This window comes from Elgaria multicarinata, chromosome 7, assembly GCF_023053635.1.
Source record: "Elgaria multicarinata webbii isolate HBS135686 ecotype San Diego chromosome 7, rElgMul1.1.pri, whole genome shotgun sequence".
Lineage (NCBI taxonomy): Eukaryota > Metazoa > Chordata > Lepidosauria > Squamata > Anguidae > Elgaria > Elgaria multicarinata.
The window spans coordinates 106,713,211-106,736,445 of NC_086177.1; the positions used below are offsets into that span (position 1 = coordinate 106,713,211).

General features: G+C 44.9%; 1 protein-coding gene across 1 annotated transcript in view; it reads right to left on the reverse strand.

Moving 5' to 3' along the window:
- The window catches only part of FAM135B (family with sequence similarity 135 member B), a 194,087-nt gene that overhangs the window by 94,099 nt on the left and 76,753 nt on the right, over positions 1-23,235 (reverse strand). The window lies entirely within an intron of this gene.

Sequence of the window (23,235 nt, forward strand, 5' to 3'; positions counted from 1 at the left end):
CTACTTTAAGGTTGTCTTCAGCCAGTCAAACTGAAATTTTCAAATGAATTTGGAGGAATTTTGAAGGAAGCCAAGGCTTGAATCACACAGTAGTTTTTTGACAGTGGAACAGAAACTGCTAGCAGAAATGAATTCCTTATCTCCTCCCACAGCCCTCAAAGGCCACAGCTAGACCTAAGGTTTATCCTGGGATCATCCAGGGTTCGCCCCTGCCTGAGCATTGGTTCCCCTGTGTGTCACCTAGATGAATAGGTTTGACCCCTGGATGATCCAGGGATAAACCTTAGGGCTAGCTATGGCCAAATCTCTTCCAGAGGATTTTAGTGGTGGGCCAAAAGTTCTCAACTGAGAATTTGAGTACTCAAATTGAGAATTTCAGTCCAGTAGGTGGTCAGGGCAGGGGGAAGAGTCCAAACCAAAACCAGAAATGACCCAACCTATTTTGTAATTCAGGGATGGGGGATGCAAATTTCAGGGTCAGAGAGCAAAACTCAGATTTGTAAATAGTTTTTCTCCATCGCCAAAGAAAGCAGAAATAAACTCTTTCTCTCTGTTCCTCTGTTGATGTCTACCAGAAAATAGGAGTACAAAAGGAAGGACATTTCTCTGCAGCCCTAGGTTTGAGTAGGGATGGCTGTGGAGGGGAATTCCAGCTCATCGGATTTTCCCCAGCTTGGCTTGCATTTGTGAGCCAAGCTGCAATCTTTTCCCCAAAATCCAGGAACTTTCTCCGGGGGGGGGGGGGGGGGCGTTTCTCCTTAAATCATCAGTTATGTGAATTGCAGCCTCAATTTGCATAATCGGTGTGGATATCAACTGTAATTTGCTTAATTCATGCTGATTGTTGCTGTAACGTATTTAAATTATGCATAAAGTGGCAGAAATTTGCACACATTACAATCACAATTTGTGCAAAATGCGCATATTGCGGCTGCAATTTGTGTAAATGGTGATTTAAGTGGGGTGGGGGGGAATGAAAATGTGTGAGCTGTCCCAACGCAATACAGATCAAGTTTGGCTGGTTCATGGGTAAGCAAACTGGATTCCTCTAACATCTCTACTTCTGAGAAGACCATGGAAAAGATGTGGCAGTGATTGCTACACATCCAACAGGAATCACTGATGCAAAGTGAAATAGTGAAGAGATGTTGGAGGCTCCCTGTTTGGAAATAAACCCTGAGGATATTCAAGAGAAGGGGGAAAGGATTTCCAAAAGATTAGTGATATTTCTCAGGAGGAGTTCCACTCATTGATATTTTCTTCTTCTTGATAATACTGCTTTTTAAGCAACAAGGAACAGTCACAATAGGAAAGTGGACAGTTACTGAAAAGAGAAAATGCTACATTTCTTTCTCACGCTGCTGATCCTGCACACATTTCATCCAGAAATTTGAACGTCAGAGGGGAAGATATGAACTACCTACTGTAATGATTCTTAGGCCATAGCTAGACCTAAGGTTTATCCCTGGGTCGTCCTGGGGTCAAACCTGTTCATCTAAGTGCCACACAGGGCATCCAGCGCTCAGGCAGGGACAAACCCGGGATGATCCTGGGATAAACCTTAGGTCTAGCTATGGCCTCAGTCTCTCTCATTTCAAAAGGTCAGATACCCTTTTATGTGTTAGATGGGCACGCACTTAAAGCCAGTGTCAGTTAGGATATCACCGGGTATCCCATCCACCACTCCGATAGAGGTCTCTAATATAAGCAGAGGCTGAATTTGACAGTATTTAGGGTAACCAAATGAAAAGTTCAAAGAACTCCTGTGCTTTTGATAATTTCATTTATATCACGGTTATATAATTCTCTTTGACTTTTGTTCTGCTTTGCTTTTCTTGTTTCGCTTCTTACGGCTTTTAATTTTTATTGTTTACTGCCCAGGGAATATCAGTTATTGGGCAGTATAAAAATACTGTTAATCAGTAGTAAAGTTTATAGGAGTTGTTGTTGTTGGCAAGTATGGCCTTTTATACCCCTGAATGACAAACTGCATTTGACAATATTTCCTTTCTGCAAAGTTTTTAAAGGTCGAAATTTGCATCTGTCAACCCTGCTTATAATGGAGAAGATGAATAATGCAGTTCTCTGTTGACCCAAAGCACGGCATCACTGCAAGGGGCCCAACCAAGAAGAAACAAGAGTGAATGAGGTGGATGTTGAAAAAAGTGCCAGTGCAACTTAGAGCTTTAGATGACTCCTGCCACATGGGACTCGGCCACAAGGTACCCTTCCCTTAGCCCATCAGACCTCATGTCTCCAGCGCTAGTAGCTTTGATTCGTAAGACTTAGGGCTTTGCTAGACGAGGAGTTAGCCTGGGCTGATACCTGGGATCACCCCTGTGCATCAAGATGACACACAGGGGATCCCAGGTTGAGGCAGGGGTCAACCCTCCCTTGCCCCCGGGGTAATGGGCTCCACTTGTAGCCCGGTATTTCCGCAGTCCTGGGCTGAGCCTGGGACCACAGTAGTTCTAGCCCATGCCGTGGCTTTTCCCGGCTACGTGGCTTACTGATGCGTAGCCAGGTGAAGCCATGCATGTGGCAGGGGGAGAGATCACAGCCGGGGGGAGATCGCGGCCTGGGGGGAGTGGGGAAACCTTTTTTAAAAAAACTTACCTTTGGTGCTTGTGCGCTTCTGCGCACCCAGTACTTTAAAAATAAAAAATGGTGGACACGACGGGGCTTTCCTTTAGTCCGTCATGTCTGACATATAGACTGGGATGACAGCCCACGCTAGCTGCAGCGTGGGCTCACCCCTCCTCCCGACCGGACTTTCAGGTAGGTCTAGCAAAGGCCTTTGTCACCTCTAGCTTGATACACTTGTAGGAATCACTTAGATTTCTAGGTTTTGTGTGTCACATTCCACTTAGGGATGTACGGGTTTTGTAAAATCTATTCCATCTGTTGTCCGCTCATTGGTAGAATTGGTTTTTTTCCCCCAATTTCCTAAATTTGCGCAAAGTGAGAAATGCACAAATCCCACCCTGCCACAAATCACACATTTTCAAGTTTTAGCCTGCAATGGAAATGTGAATTTTGGGCCAGTGGTTGTTGGTTTGGTTTTTTTAATGTATTTTTCTATGACTAAATTTGTGTGAAATTCTAGGGGAAAGAAATCCTGGGCATTGTTTTATTTAGTATTGAACACATCATTGGCTATAAGATCCAGGAGGATCCAATAATTATGTTGAATTATCTACACAAAGTGGATAATATAGACTGTAGTTTACATCCTTTTTGGTCTCATGGGTCACATCAGTCATGTGTTGGAGGGAGAAGGCCGCATCTGTGTGTGTAAGCGAACCTGAGCAAGAGCATGCACAAATACACCAATGACATACATTCATAAACACACATACCCACCACTCAGCAAAATATTGTGGCCATACAGCAACAGCATCTTTTCCATGCCACAGCTTCAAGGTGAAAGCATCAGCCAGAGATCTGTGGGAACACACCCTCCCACAATGCCTGGCTCCGAGGTCTGCCAGTCCAGGTCCGGGCCCAATTCAAAGTGCTGGTATTAACATTCAAAGCTCTAAACAGCTTGGAGCCAGGCTAAGTGAAGGATCGCCTCCTCCCATATGTACCTGCCTGGACCCTAAGGTCATCCTCAGGGCTCCTTCTCCGTGAGCCCCTGCCAAAGGAAATGAAGCAGGTGGCTACCAGGAAGAGGGTCTTCTCTGCTGTGGCACCCCGGCTGTGGAATGAGCTCCCTAAAAAGGTTTGCCTGGCACCTACACTGTACCCCTTTAGATGCCAGGTGAAGACCTTTTTTATTTTCTCAGCATTTTAGCATTCTATCAAATTAATTAAAACTTTGCTGTTTTAAACTTGTATTTTAAATCTGTATTAATTTCTGGATTGCTGCTTGATTTAAACCTGGATGTGTTTTTTATACTGTATTTTATATTACGCTTTTATACTGTTTGTTTTATATTTTGAATGGCTGCTATGGTTTAATTTTTGTAAATCGCCCAGAGAGCTTTGGCTAAATAAATAATTTAGGCCTGATTGAGGCTTGTCTCTCTGGGGATTCTCAGAGTATACCAGAGGGTAGGTAGTGGCAGAGGCAACCGTGAGGGATGAGGACAGGGTAGCAGGGTGGCACGGTGATGGGTGTGTCTGCGCATGGGTGCTCTCCTACTTCATGTGGCGTGAGAGTGTTACAGTTGGCCCGCAAAGGATTCACTGAATGAAGAGCAAGTACAGTCCCTGTTTCTGTCACATCCGTAGCTCCCAGTGTTAAAAAGTCTGGCATTTGAAACAGGAGGAAAAAAAAAAAAGCAAAACCGGCATTTTGTCTTGACACAGAAGAATTTATCATCTAGCAGGATGCCATAAGAAACACAGTTGTGATCACAGTGTGTCATCACCCTGACAGATTGCTACTCTACCACTCTGACAGCAAGCTTTGCCACTTGCCAGTGACAGATTACTCTGGTGCATACTTACTTGTTATTCCCCAAATGTCTAGGAGAGCAGGTAGCTCAGAGAGCGGCCAAGTGTGTGTGTGTGGGGGGGGGGGCTTCAGGAAAGGCATCAGGGCTAAGTATACATAGTCAGTGAATTATCTATCTATCTATCGACCTTTTAAAAGGAAACACTAAACTATACTTCAGAACTGAATGCGCAATTTCCAGGCACACAGGGCCGGTGCCAGACTATTTTGCGCCCTAGGCAAGGTGAGCTACTTTCTCACCACCACCCCCTAAAAATATATATATATGCCAACTTTGATTTTTAAGACATATGTTTCCTGGAAAAAATTAGAAGCACAAAACTTGAAACTGCTAAATTTATTTTAAAGTGCAAGAAATACGTCATGCCAATTATAGCAAACAAATTGGAAAGGACCGTCTATGGGTCTAAAATGCATTATTTAGTAGGAATATCACCTCCAAATCATCCCCTCCAACTCACACATGCGTGCACACACACACACAGCATCACTCACTCCAAACAAACACACGCATGAACACATGCATTCACTCAAAGGCCCCATGCACCCCATTCACCCATACATTCTCTCTCTCTCTCTTTTCCGGGTGCATTCTGGAAGTCCAAATATGGAGCCACCCCACCCCCACCCAGCGTCCCTGGCTTTGCTTTGGCTGGGCGGGCGTGAAGCGCCCTCTCGCCCTCCCAGGCCCAGCTGAATCCTTGGGCTGGGCCGGCTCACAGCCAACGCACGTGAGTGCTGTGCTGCGCCCTGTGCCCCTCTTAGCTTGGCGCTCTAGGCGGCCGCCTGAGTGGCCTCTATGGTAGCACTGGCCCTGCAGGCACACACACTGCTTTCCTTCACCATCTCTGGTGTAGTTGGGAGAAGGACATTGTAAGCTTCTGCTTTTAAACTAACTAGTGTATTTATTTATTTATTTATTACATTTCTATACCGCCCAATAGCTGAAGCTCTCTGGGCAGTTCACAAAAATTAAAACCATGAAGAGCATAAAAACAACCAACCATCTAAAAACACACAAATACAAAATACAATATAAAAAGCACAACCAGGATAAAAGCACACAGCAAAAATCGATATAGGTTAAAATATGGAATTAAAACAGCAAAGTTTAAATTTAAGTTAAATTAGGTGTTAAAATACTGAGAGAATAGAAAGGTCTTCAGCTGGCGACAGGAGGAGTATACTGTAGGTGCCAAGCAAACCTCTCTGGGGAGCTCGTTCTACAGCCGGGGTGCCACAGCAGAGAAAGCCCTCCTCCTAGTAGTGTGTCATATCCATTCTCAGGGGAGCTTTGGTTGGCTTGAACTATGGTTACATCAAACAAACCAGGATCAAACTGTGGTTTATGATCTTGGCTTGTTCGCTAAGAGTTTAAACTAACCAGAATTGTCCAAGATTGGATGTAAAGAAGAACTCTAGCTAGGTGAAAAGCAGAAGCAAGTATTCCCAATCTCTTCCTCATGGCCACAGAAGAGGTGTGTGGGTCTGAAGCTTCTACACATTTCTGTATATGTGGGATAAACTTGAATCCTGTCTTCAAAACAGGAGATATACTAGTACTAGTGATAGCAAACTTTTCTCTCACCATCCCTTCTCCTCTTGACTTTACGCCCAGCTGAGTTCCATCCATACTTGCAGTACACAGATCAGCCTTTTTCACAATATTCTTTTCTGTATCATAATATTGGCTTGTGACACTGTATGGGTCTACACTGCCTGCCAGTCGTCATCACGTCCTGGGACAACTCAGGCCGTAGCTAGACCTAAGGTTTATCCCAGGATCATCCCGGGTTCATCCCTGCCTGAGCGCTGGATGCCCTGTGTGGCACTTAGATGAACAGGTTTGACCCCTGGACAATCCTGGGATAAACCTTAGGTCTAGCTACGACCTCATTTACATTCAATGTTTTTCAGTATTTCCATCATATGAGCCAATTTCCCTAAATCCTTCCTTTCAGCCAATATCAATTTTCAAGAAGAGAAGAAAATTGCTTGTAGCTTCATTCTAGTTCAAATGCAGCTCCCAGAAGTTAAGCATATGGTACCAGTTGGCACACATGGAAGGCTTCGATTTTTGCAGGAGGTTAAGTTTCTGAAAGTTCTGCAAGCTCTCCTGAGAGAAGATGAAGTGCATATGGGGAGTGAAACTTGGGCCTTATCTACACCAAGCAGGATATTGAACTATGAAAGCAGTATATAAAAGGCAGGAATCATACCAAGCAGGATATAGTGGTATGAAAGTGGTATATGGTATGTGTCAAAGGGCCCCAACAGTTGTCAGTGCACTTCAATACCACTATAAAGCAGTAGTGTTAGATCAATGTTCTTCACTCAGGGACGAGATCCAAATAGCCCCTAAGCACGACTCCACACTTCCAGCGACAGAGGGTTCAAAAGCGCTTTATTGATTATAATCAAGATCTGAGTCTCTTCAAAGGCGAGCAGTCAGACAAAGACATTGGGAATTCAGCACAGCATTTCAAGCATGAAAGGGGCAGGGCCCAGTAGCAGCATGAGCCAATCAGAACATAACAATGGGGCATAACTAATTTCTGTTAAACAATCCCCTGTAACCTAACCTCTGCTCTACAGTAAGTTACAGTAAGCTAACTTTGACACCGAAGCACTGGAGCCGAGGCTATGTTTTCATTAGATAAGACAGACACAAGGAGACATCCAAGGAGAATACTCAAGGAGACATTGGGCGTTGCTAGACGTACCGGGTGTTCCGTCGTTGAGGAGCGGTGAAAGCGGCTTTTCCCGTTCAGCCGTGACGCCTCATGCTCCACACCTGCCTTCGATTTGTGGCGGAAGTTTGCGCCGGTTGTGCTGCTGCCGCCGCGAGAACGGTTGCGCAGCCACACCGGCCTGATTGCCGCGGCTTTTTTTTTCGCTCGCTACACGGTTTGCGCACGTCCGAAAGACCGCAAACTTGCGCAGCCGTCAGCGATGCCGCCGCCGGCCCTGGCGGCGGCAGCGGCGGCAGTGCCAGTGCCAGCCGAAGTGCTGCTGGTGCTGTTGAGGGTCAACATTGATGCGCTCACTTCCTGATGGGGGTCGTGGCGGGTGTCATATGACCCGAGGTCAATCGTCTGCATGGCCACTCTGTGCCTACATCTCCCATCATGCCTCTGAGGTGTCGGCGGCGATGATCGCCTCTGTGCCCTCTGCCCCATCCCAAGGAGCCAACCCACATCTGGCCGTAGCCATGGCAGCAGCCCACAAACAGCTCTGCCCTCTGCCAGCCTGGTACCCACACTAACAGGCAGCGTACAGCACCGCCATTATGCGGCCACGGTAGCTGCCCACCGCAAGGAGTCACCAGCCACTTTTCCGGTCCTCCGTTCCTGCGCAAACTGTCACTGGGGAAATAAAAAAAAAAAGCCGCTCCGCCGCGCTGCCCCAGCTGGCGGACTGCGCGCAAATGGCGGAGGCGGCTTGACCGAAGCCGCTGACCACTCCCCCTTAGCACGCCTTTTCCTGCCCAGTGCGGACCGCAGTGACCTCACATCCTCCCACACGTACTCCGAATTACCGCGGGACAGCAGGAAAAGGCGCCCTAAAACTCACTTTTTTAAAGTCGGGAGAAAGAGGCTTCACCGCGGGATAACGGCGGATCCTCGTGAACGTCATCTGGAAGCCTCGACGTGACTGCGGAAGGTAACGCGCGCTAGAGCCTCGTCTAGTAACGCCCATTCTCGCATAATGATGAGTGTGGCTCCTGCCTTTTATATACCGCTTTCATAGTGCAATATCCTGCTTGGTGTAGATGAGGCCTTGGACTCTTTCTCACTCCATGAGCTAGCAAACGAATGAGTTCCAAGATAGGGGGAAATGGATTATATCATTTGCAATCCCTCTTCTAAGCTCTGTGTTTGGAGAGGGGAACAGGGAGGAGACCATGGCTATTGGTTAGCCACAGAAGTCAATCTCAAAACTACCTCACCTCACCCCTCAGTGACAGTGTCTTCCTAAGATGGAAGTGTTTATTCAGTTGTCCCTCAAAATACCTTCAGATACCTACAGATCCATTCGGGGCTCCGAATGATCTCCTAAATGCACTGCAGGTTTCCAACGGTTTCCTCCTCCCTCCCTATCCCCTTTCCTTTTGTGTCATGTTTTTTAGATTGTAAGCCTGTGGGCAGGGACTGTCAAGAAATATTTTGTAAGCCACCATGAGAGCCTTTTTTTTGGCTGAATGGCAGAATAAAAATGCTTAAAAATGCTTAAATGCTTAAAACCACCACCTAACCGCACCATGATTTCAGAGGTCCAACGGAGGTCCATTGGGCTCCTGGATTTTTGGTGTGGAGCTACCCCTATTATCTAAAGATGTTACAGGACCCTGATGGGGGGGGTGAAATCCAGTGGCCCCCCCACCTCTGCTCGGCCTCCCAGACCCCATTCTCCAAGCTCCTGGACCTGTTCGCTGAGCACCATGTGATCCATGAGTGCCTGGCAGCCACCCAACACCTCAATGAACCACCATTCGGCAGAAAAAGGGCAGCTTGGCGTTTTCCGGAAATATTATGTTACGTAAGTGGTGGCTGCAAAGGGGCCCATGTACGCAGAATTACATTTTCCCTTCACATCTCTGAATTTGGCAACAGAGTCCAGCAATCCAAAAAAGCATACAAAAATGCATGTATTAGGAGGAAATGCACACAAAAATGAGCATATTAGTGAAGAACAATATTCAAAATAAGTATAATAGGAAAATTGTTTTAACCAACATGTATATTAGGCAAAATTGTGTACAGAAATGCCTTAGGAAAACTGTGCACAAAATTGGGTACAGATTATTATGCAATTCTCAAAATTCATAGAATCATAGAATAGTAGAGTTGGAAGGGGGCTATAAGCCCATCAAGTCCAACCCCCTGCTCAATGCAGGAATCCACCTAAAAGCATCCCTGACAGATGGCAGTTCAGCTGCCTCTTGAATGCCTCTAGTGTGGGAGAGCTCACCACCTCCCTAGGTAACTGGTTCCACTGTCATACTGCTGTAACAGTCAGGAAGTTTTCCCTGAAGTCCAGACAGAATCTGGCTTCCCATCCTGCACTCTGGAATGATCGAGAAGAGATCCTGGCCCTCCTCTTTGTGGCCACCTTTCAAGTATTTGAGGAGTGCTCTCATGTCTCCCCTCAATCTTCTCTTCTCCAGGCTAAACATGCCCAGTTCTTTCAGTCTCTCCTCATCGGGTATTGTTTCCAGACCCCTTATCCAAGTTGAAGATTGAAAAAAGAAGAAACGGAGAGAAACCAAAAGGGCAGCTTTGCCCACCCTAAGCTCCTAAACTCCATCCTATCATGCCACCCTGAGCATCCTAGAAATGCTTTTGGGGAATAAAATGCAGCATCCTTTGACTTAACTTTTGAGCCCCTTCCTGATCCACCTAAGCTCTAAAATAGGAGGCTAAGCTTGAAAAATTGGATGTGGGCAAACCACAGATTGGATCTTTTCTTTTTTTATGATTATTGTTATTATTTTTAGCTTTGAAACCAAATGGCAGTCTGCCTTTAGCAGCTTGCACTCCCAGGCATCAGAAAAATAAAAGCTCTAACCCTCTCGTCCCCCGCAGCTCTCTGACAACTGCATGAACAGGCTTTCTTGAAAACTCCTTTTATGCTCACCTCAGGAGCTCATGCCCTTCTCGGCACACCACAGTAGCGAGGCCTGCCTTTCATTCGCCCCTATTTTGGCATTCTTACAGTAACCTGCCCTTTGCTTCCCCTTCTGGATGCTTAGCAGAGTAGGGGACGCGAAAAGGAGAGAGGCTGGGCAAGAATGGGAGGCTGAATAGGACTATAACACGCAAGTCAGCAAGCAGCATTGGATTCCAGCTTAGCAGGGATGCAGAGTAGAGAAGAAAGAGCAGAAGTATCAGGGAACAGTCAAAAACCTGGACAAGCGGCTGGCCCAACAGGGGATGCGGTGTGTAGGTGAACACGTTTATTCTCTTTTCTCAGAATAACCTTTTCTATGCTTGAGAATGTTTTGCCATTGTGCTTGGAGACTCTGGCCATTTCTCCAGCCTTTTTCCCTGGGATCATCCCTGTGCATCCAAATGACACACAGGGGATCCTGGGAGCAGACAGGGACAATCCCTCTATTTTCCTGGGATAATCCTTAGGTTGTAGAAAGGGCCTCTGACTTCAACTCACATAAAGATTTGGCTTCTAAGATGCTTAGATAACCAGGATCGCCCCTACCACCACCATCATTTCAGTAATGGTAGGGAGGGGATACTGGTTATTTAAGTACCATGGAAGCCAAATCTTTATGTCAGTTGACGTCAGAGCTTCCGAAAAACATTCTGAGCAGTCTCAGATAACTTGGTGCGCTCCAGATGTTTTAGACTTGTACTCCCATCAGCACAAGCACATGACCAATAGTCACAAATGCTGGGAGTTGTCAGCCAAAACATCTGGAGAGGACCAAGGCCGTAGCTAGACCTAAGGTTTATCCCAGGATCATCCCGGGATCGTCCCTACCTGAGCACTGGATGCCCTGTGTGGCACTTAGATGAACAGGTTTGACCCCAGGACAATCCTGGGATAAACCTTAGGCCTAGCTACGGCCCAGGTTAGGGGAAGTTGAGTTAAAGTGTTGGATTGAGGAGACTCAGGTTCACCTCTCCACTCAGACGTGAAGCTCACTTGGTAAACTTGGGACAGTCACTCTCTCTCAACCTAACTTACTTCATAAGGTGAAGATAAAATGGGCTGTGGTTGGGGGGCAAAACTATATGTGTGGTACGAATCTTCAGCACTTTGGGGAAAATGCAGTGTATGCATGCAGTGAATAAATATATTTGGTTCTCCCATTTCAGTATTCCGGGATGTAAACTGCATCTCCACTATTACAAAATAGATTATTGTTCACCCGGCAAATAGGTGAGGTTGTATTTCCAAACAGAATGGACATTTTGAAGAAAGGAAGGACACACAGAAGGACAACCCTACCATTAGGAAGGGTAAGATGACCACCTCAGGGCCTTTTCCCTCCTATTGGAGAACAGAGCTGAGTATGCAATGTGACTTGTCATGCCCCACCTGCTGCTTGAGGGGTGGTGGAGGATGCTATCCCATCAGAAGGGTTTTCAAATGACAGTCCAGTAGGCTTCTTTACATAAGATGGGGAAGGGGGCACCATTTTGGATTTTGCCTCAGGCAGCAAAATGTTTCGGGCCAGCCATGAGGACACAGTTCAGCTTGGAAACCCAGAAAAGGATGTAGAATTCCAGCAACAGCATTAAAATTCACAAATATCTCTCTATATAAAATACTTAGGTATGTTTCTGTAAAGGCTTCAGCTGATACAGGTTGCTAAGCAACAGTAACAACATACAGGTTGCTAAGCAACAGTAACATCAGCTGATACAGGTTGCTAAGCCCCTCGACCGACTCCTCCGGGCTTTCCAAGGTAATCCTACCCCTCTTTCTGCCTCTTCGCTACCCCCCACGAAGGGAGTAGTGCCACAGTCTGGATCATGAGCGAGGCATGGCCAGGGCCCTCAGTGGCTAGGTGGGAGGCCGCTCGCCTCCTGCGAGCCCTGGCCCTGGCCTAATCTCATGCAAGCTGGGCGGGTGGCCCAAGGCTGACAGGAAAGCCGGGGAGAGGGGGACACTTGCTCCCCCTCCCCCAACCTCCCTGCCCCCCAGGTCTGCCAGATGGTGCTGTATCAGCGGCCTCTAAGCAGCCCACAGCCCCGCAATGATATATAATTAATAAACTTTAAGATATGCTACCATGGCGTATGTTACGCCAGGTACAGCTAGTTAGTAGAATTTCACTTCTTCTATTTCCCCTTAAAAGCCTAATTGCTGTTTGAAATGTCCACAGGGGACTGCTGGAATTCATCCATGTTCACCTGTTTTTCTTGCCGAGTTGTTGGCAACTGTGCAAGCCAAGGTAATCCCGCCGGCCCTGTGAGCAGAGTAAACACTTCAAAAAAAGTACATTTAGTGCTGACGAGAAATGCCGGACTGACAGCCCAGAAGATGGATGGCTACTGTTTACCTTACAATATGGGCCTCCCAGAATGCTGCACAGCAAGGCATGACTCAGTCAGAAAGCCCTCATGCAACGCATGCAGGGGAATGGCTCTCTCTGTGAGGTCTTCCTCAGGAACTTCGCTCCTGCACTTGACACACCAAACCGCACTGCAAATTTCAGTGGCTGCCACCAGGCCCACAGCTAGAAGCACCTAGTATCCTAGGACACTTGCTGAGGGCTTGCTCCTCCATGCTGGGTGGCAGTTTCTGTGAGCCTTTGTTTTAATTTCTCACAGTGCCTCTGAGTAACATGACGGCAGGCACTCCACAGGATTGTGGGGAATAAAAATGGTGGCTCCCAGCCACCCTTGGAGTTTTTCCAATGTTGCCGAGGGGATCGATGCATGACTGTTGCTGCTGCAGTGTGACACCCTTTACCTCGATTCGAATCAACAAAAATTTGGGTTTATATTGAATGAGGAGCAATCCTGTTGCCATATAGACGGGGACCTGATGAGGTACAAGTTGTGCAGGCTTGCTGCAACTGCTTTGTGGGAAAGGAACAGTAACCTGAGGAATAGCAGGTTTTGCTGACTAGCAGAATGCCAATGTTCAGAGCATGATATTCTCAATGGGGTATATTTCCTGTCCCCAAAGTAATTGCTCTTGTTCTCATTGTCTGGCAGCAACTATTTCCCTTAGTGGTTACATTTTCAGTTCCATTAGAAGCCAGCTCGTTGCTTGTGTGAAGGCATCATCATAAAATACCTCATGCACAGCCAAAAGTTTATGCTACACTATAACGAACTATTCATTTTGCAAGCTTTTGTCACCAGGGGTGGGGAAAATACAATTATACTGCCAAGAAATAAAGGCATACATCTTGCCTATGGATTAATGGATATATCTTGAAAACCAAAATTGGATGTAGACTGATGAAAGTAGTGACTTGCATTTAATCACCTACTGCCTTAGCAGCCAGCACTTTAAGTAATTAAAGTGCCAACATTTCCAATCAAGAATCTTGTACATTTATACTCCAGAAGACAAAGCAGTTAAAACCCCTTTTTAAAAGCCTTCGGTACAAAAGACCCATTTTCTTGGAAACATTTCAGTAGTGTTATCAAAACCCCTTTCCTTCCCTTAGTATTTCTGCGATATCTCACCCAAGCAGGAGCCTTCAAATTCTTATTGGCATGCCACTTCCAGCAAAAAATTGGGGAGGATCTATAGCTCACAAGCGAAGGTTCTGGAAAATGTATAAGGTGATAACAAGACTTCAAAGTTGTACTATTGTTTGTGCCAGGTTTGCATAGAGGAAGTCAGAGAACTATGAAAATAACTCCAGAGACTTGGATCTTTCTTTCCTTTTCTTTGGTCAAGTTCCTACTTCATGTTAGCAATTTAACATGAAACAGACTCCTTTAAAAGATTGTGCACCTTCCTAGTCAAAAGCTAAAATGTTGCATTTAAGCCAGCTGAAGATCTTTTGTTAAATGTCAAAGTGTTTTACAAGTTGAATCTACAAGTCTCAAGTATGCACCACTGAGTTCTATGGATCTTACTTCCAGGTAATGCGGATCCTAATTAATTGAGTATTGCATACTGCTGCTGTTTAGTGTAGGTAGGTGTGTTAGGGATGAAGGAGAAATTCATTCAGTTCTCATTTTAATTACCTGCTTTCACACTTTTGAATCACCATGTGAACCAAAACTCAGTTATCCCTCAAAGTTCATAGTTCTCCAAATTTTGCAATGGAATTCTCCAATTACTAATGTGCACAAGAATGTGAATATTTTGGGAAATAACATTCAAAACAAAGTATATTTGGAAAATTACTTGGGAGAAATTGTATACTAGACAAAATGTATGCAAACATCCATATATTAGACGAAATCTGTACAAAAATGCTTTTGAATTCTCATGTGAGATTTCATTTTAAAATTTGTCAAAGTTCAGGATGAACCAAACCTAAAAAAGATCAAAATGATCAAAGTCTGAGAGGTGTTTTTCCACACACATTGTCATGATGTGTTCAGAGGAGGACAACCAGGATTATCAGGGGTCTAGAAACAAAGCCCTATGAAGAGAGACTGAAAGAACTGGGCATGTTTAGCCTGGAGAAGAAAAGATTGAGGGGAGCCATGATAGCACTCTTCAAATACTTAAAAGGTTGTCACACAGAGGAGGCCCAGGATCTCTTCTCGATCCTCCCAGAGTGCAGGACACGGAATATGGTTTTATTATGGTTTTAACTTTTGTGAACTGCCCAGAGAGCTTCGGCTATTGGGCGGTATAAAAATGTAATAAATAAATAAACAAATAAATAAATAACGGGCTCAAGTTAAAGGAAGCCAGATTCCAGCTGGACATCAGGAAAAACTTCCTGACTGTTAGAGCAGTACGACAATGGAACGAGTTACCTAGGGAGGTGGTGGGCTCTCCCACACTAGAGGCCTTCAAGAGGCTGCTGGACAACCATCTGTCAGGGATGCTTTAGGGTGGATTCCTGCATTGAGTAGGGGATTGGACTCGATGGCCTTGTAGGCCCCTTCCAGCTCTGCTATTCTATGATTCTATGATGTGCTCCTGCACTTCAGCATTTACCATTACTCAACTGGTAACACTCCAAGACGGAATGTTTGCATCGCAGTTGCCCGGTGGAGATGGTAAATCTCAACAGCAAGAGGAAGCAAATTATTATTATTATTATTATTTATTTATATAGCACCATCGATGTACATGGTGCTGTACAGATAACACAGTAAATAGCAAGACCCTGCCGCATAGGCTTACAATCTAATAAAGTTGTAGTAAACAATAAGAAGGGAAAGAGAATGCAAACAGGCACAGGGAAGTGTAAACAGGCACCGGGAAGGGTGAAGCTAACAGTATAGAGTCAGAACAAACTCAAAGTTTAAAAGCTATAGGGAAAAGAAAAGTTTTTAGCTGTGTTTTAAAAGCTGTGATTGAGTTGGTAGTTCTCAGGTGTTCTGGAAGAGCATTCCAGGCATGAGGGGCAGCAGAGGAAAATGGACGAAGCCGAGCAAGGGAAGTAGAGACCCTTGGGCAGGCAAGAAGCATGGCATCAGAGGAGCGAAGAGCACGAGCGGGGCAATAGTGTGAGATGAGAGAGGAGAGATAGGCAGGAGCTAGACCGTGAAGAGCTTTGAAGGTCAACAGGAGAAGTTTATATTGGATTCTGGAATGAATTGGGAGCCAATGAAGAGATTTCAGAAGCGGAGTGACATGGTCAGAGCGGCGGGCCAGGAAGATGATCTTAGCGGCAGAGTGGTGGACAGAGACCAAGCACTGGTTGCCATTTGTCTTGTTGAGTCCACCCCCCGCCCTTCCTTCCTGCACCTCTGTGACCTACTCTGGGCCTCGATCCACCCCCAGGAACATTCCTAGCCTCAACCTGAAGCAAGATGAGCACAGACAGAGGAAGGAAGGTGGTGACCTCACAGCAAAGGAAAAAGTCGAGGTATACCAACAACTTTAAAAGACTGCAGTTTTGGAGAAAAATCCCATTGTGGCTGTGAGTTGGTGGCTGCATCACAAAAACCATGCAGAGCCACTGCACAGCCAGAATGGGCTAAATGTGGTATATAGACAATTCCCAATACTCGTACTATGGAACACTGTCTGACAACAGAACTCCCCAAGTTACACATTCCTGAAGGCTCTGTTTTCCTGGCTGTTTAAGTTACTCTGCATTGTAACCACCATCATGTTTGTAAAAGCCAAGTGAGTATTTGTTCATTTTAATTAAAGATATATTTTTAAAAAGCCCGGAATTGTCCTGCCACGTGCTATCAATGGTCACTCAACATCGGCCACAAGAACATAGTATCTTTCAGGGCAGTATCCAACTGTGTAATTCCATTAGTACAAATGATAATGTATTCATGCGAATGAGGTTCTGAACTTGGTGCAAGAGAAGAATCCAGCTAAAGTAATGTTTGCACAACTGGAGTTGTGCAAGTGGTTGTACATTATGATTAAGCAAGCATTATGCAACCAGTTCCACATAATTCTTGTGCAACCCATTGTGCAAGCATAATAGGCGGCCACTTGAACGATGGAAAGATTCAGCGGAGACATCTGGGTTTGCAGAAAGTCACTGTTGGATACCGCCCATTGCGTCTGACTTTGGTCATAACTGCTTTTTTTGTGAATGGCTAATTGGTCATGTTTTTTATACACTGCCTTGGTATCTGTAAGGATGGAGGAAAGTTTAGAAATATTTCACTTACTTACTTACTTACTTACTAACTAAATAGGACCTAGAAAGTGTGAAATGGAAAGGTGTACACTGCACAGTACCATAGTATTCATGAACACACTCTTACATGTGTGATCTAGAGATAGGATGTGCCCATTCTCTTACGCAAATGTAATGCCTTGAAACAATGGAGAATAAACATTTTTGTATGTGATTTCCCATTAAATCCATATCTGTATATACATTTCCCCTTAAAATATGGATTGAAAGTATTTTTTTGAGCTGAGAACTCCCCCCCCCCAAAAAAAGGGAAATGTATTTCTGACCGTTCATACAGGAAGTGAGAATTAGGATAGTTTGCTTGTAAATGTGGACAAAACAAAATTCTCCAAAATCCCTAAGCAGAGCCCTGAAGAATGGCAACTCTACCAATCCAAACTCAGAAAATGTTCACAAGGCATCCTCTGAAACCAAAATAAAGGATCAAAATAGAGATTTACCAGAGTCAGGAAACTGGTACAAAAGAATAACTGAAACGTACAGGCTACATTGGTTCTTATTCTTCTTTTCTTTTCTTACAAGTCACATCAGTAGAGCTATTCACAAACTTTACTCCACTATTTAATTTGCAGAGGTCGAGAATCTACAGTTTGATTGATGTAAACTTTTTCTCAGTTGCTTCAGAATTAATTTTTCTCTGAACTTGGTTGCCTTTGAAGGCTCTTCGCAAATTTATTTAAAAAATGCACACGGAATTGTCCATCAGTATTGAACGGCATGAGAAGAACAAGGAGCAAGATGGAATGAAGACATCTGACACAAGCAGACAAATCAATTAATTGATCTCTGGCAAATCTGGATAACTTTATTTCCTGGTTTATTAAAGAATGTCAGAAGCTTTAAGCAAATTTTGGCAGAGGCTCAGCTGTCAGCAGGCATTAAATCACATAAGATGGAGTGAATTTGGATGGGGAGAGGAAGCCTACACATTTCTTTTCATTTTTTTTTAAATGCATTATATAAGCTTGATGTTTAGAACTCAGTAAATTGTTCCACGTCTTCTTCCCAACCTACATTTTCTAGAGTGTCTAGTTGTTTACGGCCATAAATTTTGGCTGGGTATTCATGTTCCTCATTGCATTTATTTCACAGAATCATTGAATAGCAGAGTTGGAAGGGGCCTACAAGGCCATCGAGTCCAACCCCCTGCTCAATGCAGGAATCCACCCTAAAGCATCCCTGACAGATGGTTGTCCAGCTGCCTCTTGAATGACTCTAGTGTGGGAGAGCCCACAACCTCCCTAGGTAACTGATTCCATTGTCGTACTGCTCTAACAGTCAGGAAGTTTTTCCTGATGTCCAGCTGGGATCTGGCTTCCTTTAACTTGAGCCCATTATTCCGTGTCCTGCACTCTAGGAGGATCAAGAATCCCAATGTCCTCCGAGTAGGTCAGAGTGGTCCACATGGGATAATGCTATTTGATTCCTTAAAATGTCACATTGGAATTATTTGTTTAGATTGCAAAGCTATACCTGACTACCTGCTGGGATCCATGAGAAAATCATTCCAGTATCTTTTTTGATCAGGATTTATCCGGTTTGGAACCTCCTGGACTCAACACAGATTTGAATGCAATCTGCCGTTGCCAGACAGAGGGCAGCATCCAGAAATGCCCTTGCACTAGTGTGAGTGACTGGAAAGCTAACAGTTGCAAGCACAACTGGAAACTAGCTCAAACTAGCACTTTCAGAATGGGATAAGTGAGTTGAGCTCACAGTAGGGTGTTCCACTGACTTCTCCTGTTTCAGAAGCACTAATTTGAGTTAGTTTCTGGGCTTGCGCTATGCACCACTAGGTTCCTATTGCACTGGCGGTTATTCCCGCTGGCACAATGTGATTGGCGCTGGCAGATTGCCAGCATTGGATACTGCACAGACAAGATGGCCGTTCACTCACTCAGACATTCACTCTACTGAACCATCTGCCCACCTCCACTCTACTGGACTTCACCAACATATGGGCCATAGCTAGACCTAAGGTTTATCCCTGGATCGTCCAGGGGGTCAACCCTGTTCATCTAGGTGACACACAGGGGATCCAGTGCTCAGGCAGGGGCGAACCCTGGATGATCCCAGGATAAACCTTAGGTCTAGCTGTGGCCACGATGTCACAACATAAACTAAAAGCTGGCACTAAAAGCAGCATGAAATAAATCACATTTGAATTGAAAAATGTTTTTCAGAAGCCTGTGGAATTAATAAGGTCTTCTTCACCTGGCACTTAAAATTAGGGCTGTACACAGCCCTCCCTGATTCAACTCAGAGGCTGTTTGGGAGCTTCAAAATCAGCCCCAATTCTACCAGGGTGCCTAGGGCCTGGGTCAACTTGCTTCAGAATCCTGAGCCAGGCATGAGGCTGGCCAGGAGTCTGTTGGACTCCCACCCTACCATCTGCAACTTTCCTTCCTCCCAGCTGCTGCCCCCTCCCACTTGCTTGCCTGACCAGGTGCCATTTCTGACCACCATAGTTTGCAACACTAGATCTACAGCAGGTCAGAGAGGAGGCCGGGCAGCTCACCAGTGCACGCAGAGGCCTCAGGTAAGTCCCGAGCGCAGGCGAGCAGGTGGGGACAACAGCTGGCCATTGGGGCGAATCAGACTGAACCAGTTTGGCTGTTTCCAGCTAAGGCAGCCCAATCTGGTCCTGAACCTGATTCAGACAGAGGAAGGCCAAATCGACCAACGTCAAATCAGATCTGGTCTTCAGGACCAAGGCAAAGCACAGCTAAGCAAGCCTCCCTGAAAAGAAGGTTCTACAAATGGGGTGAGAATCTATCAAATTTGTTTTTTCTCAGATTCTCATTTTCCAGTGTTCAGTGTGTTCCATCCTATTTCTGCATCAATTTGCAATTCTTTTTAACGTCCACACATCAATTTGTACACAATTTTGACGGATTTCTCCTCATATGTATGCCTCATATATGCATTTTGAAAGCAATTCCCCATGATACGATATTTTTCTTGCGGGTTTATTTCCCAGATATACACATTTCTGTAGACGGTTCCCTAATACATGCAAGTTTGTATACATTTTTTTTGTTCAAAGAACTGCATCACAACATCTGGAGAGGTGTGAATATTGAACAACAGCTACATTCTGGTTGGCATGTTGATTGAAGAAGGGCAAATTTGGTCATATCAAAATGTAAACTCAATGCAATTCTCCCCCTCTGCTAGTCACCACTAAGAAGGCCATGTCCCCTGCCACTTCTCTCAGTGTTACAACTCTGGATAGGGGTACCTGGAGAAAAGCCTCCCAAAATTACCCATGAGAAGCAGGTTCATGGAGGGAAAGAACCCTTTCCTGATGTAAGAAATGCTTGTGTTGGGAGAGGTCATGATCATCTATCTAATCTAACATCCATTTTTTGTAGCCAGTCACATGTTTCTGAAAAGCCTTCACCACCACGCCCTGCTTGCATGGGCGGGGGGAGGTAATTGCACGGCAGGCGAACAGGACCATGGCGCTCAATCATTGGCCCACTGGCTGGTGGTGCCACTGATGTGGGGAGGGGCGAGCTGCATTATTTAATGCTTCTCCTCGCCCCTCTGCTCCACTTTCGTTTTTGCGGCTCGCTCCCTCCCTCCATCCCTCCCTCCCTGTAAACAATTTGTTTAATAATTTATTTATTTATTTATTGCATGTCTATACCGCCCAATAGCCAGAGCTCTCTGGGCGGTTCACAAAAATTAAAAACGTTCAAAGTATAAAACAACAGTATAAAACCATAATATAAAATACAACATAAAAGCTCAACCAGATAAAAACAGCAGCAATGCAAAATTACAAATTTAAAACACCGAGTTAAAATTTATTTATAGACTGTTAAAATGCTCGGAGAATAAGAAGGTTTTCACCTGGCGTATAAAAGCATATAATGTAGGTGCCAAGCGAACCAGCACTTTGAATCAGGCCCGGACCTGGACTGGCAGCCAATGAAGCTGGAAAAGGACTGGCGTGATGGTTTGCCAAGTAGGAATTTTTTACTCTCAAATTTATTTATTATTTTATTTATTATATTAATTACATTTCTATACCGCCCAAATGCCGGAGCTCTCTGGGCAGTTCACAAAAATTAAAACGTTCAAAGTATAAAACAACAGTATAAAACCATAATATAAAATATAATATAAAAGCTCAACCAGAGCTTTTATTTGGGAGTTTTTTCACCTACTTCACACTGTAAGACAGCGAGGGGGTATTAATAGGTTAATTTGGTTCTATTTGGTCACATTTGAAGGGGCAGGCATGCGGGCATTGGGAGCAAAAATAAGGTTGGTGAGCATTCATAAGGCACCGTTGAGGTGATTGGTAACACCTGAGCCCCTCACCTGGGACTCCTGTGGCACCAGGTGACGGGGTAAGGTTGACCTCTTAGGCCAATCTTACTCACTCACTCAGAGTTTTGTAACCTGAGGGGGAGTGACATTGGAAGGCCTACCTACCCCAAAAGGGGAGTCCTGACGGGTGGCGAATACACGCGTCACCTGTCAGGATAAGAATGGATCGCCCTATCCCAATTATGGCCAAGACGTTGGCCAAGATATGATGCCCGTCTAGGCCTCCATCTTTGCTCGCTGAATCCTCATAAATAAATGTGGCCCTATTTAACTCCAACCTTGTCTGTCTCGCTATTTCGCCTTCCTCTCGCAAAGACCACAAACACACTGCCACAGCTGAGAAATTCACCGGGGCCACATTGAACTTATTCACAATTTCCAGACCTGCACATTTCCAAACCTAGATGGTGATATTCACGCTTTCTAAAATCCTGCAGTGTAGTTAGCACATTTCAAAAATGCACACAAAAGTTGCATATAACAGGAAAAAGGTGAGCACCAGATGTGTATATTAGGGGAAAGGGTGTACAAAAATGCACCACATTGAGGTAAATTGTTTGGAGATAATGTGTGCAATTGGGGAAAGAGTGTACAAAGTGCATACATTTTGAGAAATGCACACAAAATTTTGTAAAACAATGTGTTCTTTATTAATTGGAAACAGAGGCAGAAACAAGGCAAAATGAACATAATGTTGGAAAGATGAGAATCTGAATTGGTGGGGAACATGGGTGGAGGGTGCTGTTGCACTCATGCCCTGCTTGGGCATTTCCTGGTCGACAGCTGGTTGGCCACAGTGTGGACCCTTGTTTTAATTAAGCATGGCCCTTCCTACGTTGTTATTCCACCTCTTCCCCAGTTTTCAGTTTGTTTTCCCCCAGCAGTCAGTCAGCATTTCCAAGCTTGCAATGTGATTCACACACCAATCATCATTATCATCATCATCATCATCATCATCATCATCATCATCATCATCATCACACCTTCCAACAGCATGCATAGATTTCAAAAATGTGTATGTTTCAACATGAGTACAATTCAAAAATGTGCACAGATCTGCTTCAGTCGTGAGAAGAATCAGTACTTTTTTTAAAAAAAATACTAGGGCTGTGCTCCAGTCCAATTCGGATCGTGAATCCGGAGCGGAGCGACCCGATCCGCCTCCACCAAAGGCGGATCCGAATCGGCTCAGGGGAGCTGCGGATCGAGGCAAAGCAGTTTGTGTTAAGTATATGAAAAGAAATACTTGCTTAGTCATTAAAATTGTGTGTGTATGGCTATCTCAGGGTTAAACAGAGAAAGTCTATCTGTGGGCAATTACCTTGAGATAGAGGCTGTTCTGGGAACCTTGCCAAGATTCTAAGTTAGCCTCATCACAGCTGTATGTAATGTAGATAAGAATTGTGTAGATCTGTATATAGTTTCTCACTTGTGTAAAATGGAACTGATCACTGCTCTATGATCACTGCTTACTGATCACTGCTCTCTGTGTATGCCTCAGTGTGCTGATCTGAACTGATCTGAATTGAACTGCACAGAAGCCTGAAGGAAATAAACCAGCTCTGCTGTGTAAGAACTGTGTGATGTGTGTTTGTTTCTGAGCACAAACAGAGTTCCAGAGAGAGAAAAGTTCTGGCACAATAACCCAACAAAGGTTATGGGCCCAGTCTAGCCTAGACCAGCCTACGCCAGCCTAATCCAGGCAGAAGAACCAGAACTTGATGGGAACGGTGCAGTATCAGAACCAGGAGTCTGCTAAAACAGAAAACTGTTGATGAAGGAAGACATCAAGCTAAAGCCAGTGCTGCAAAGTGAGGAAAAATCTCAGTCGGCTGACTCTGAGGAGGACTCTGAGCAGGAGGACGGTGAGATACCAATTCCTAAAGCAGAGGGAATGGCAGGAGCTAATATGTCTGGTTTGCATCAATTGTTAGAAAAGCTGAATGACTCTAACTATGCATTATGGTCTTACAAAATGCAAATGTATCTGATTCAGGCTGAACTGTGGTATGTAGTCACAGAGGATCCACCAGATAGAGCAGATCCACAGAATGCTAAATGGTTTAAGGACGATGCAAAAGCAATGGCAGTTATTGCATTAGCTGTGGAAGACTCTCAAATTTCCTTCATTCAGTTTTTGAATACA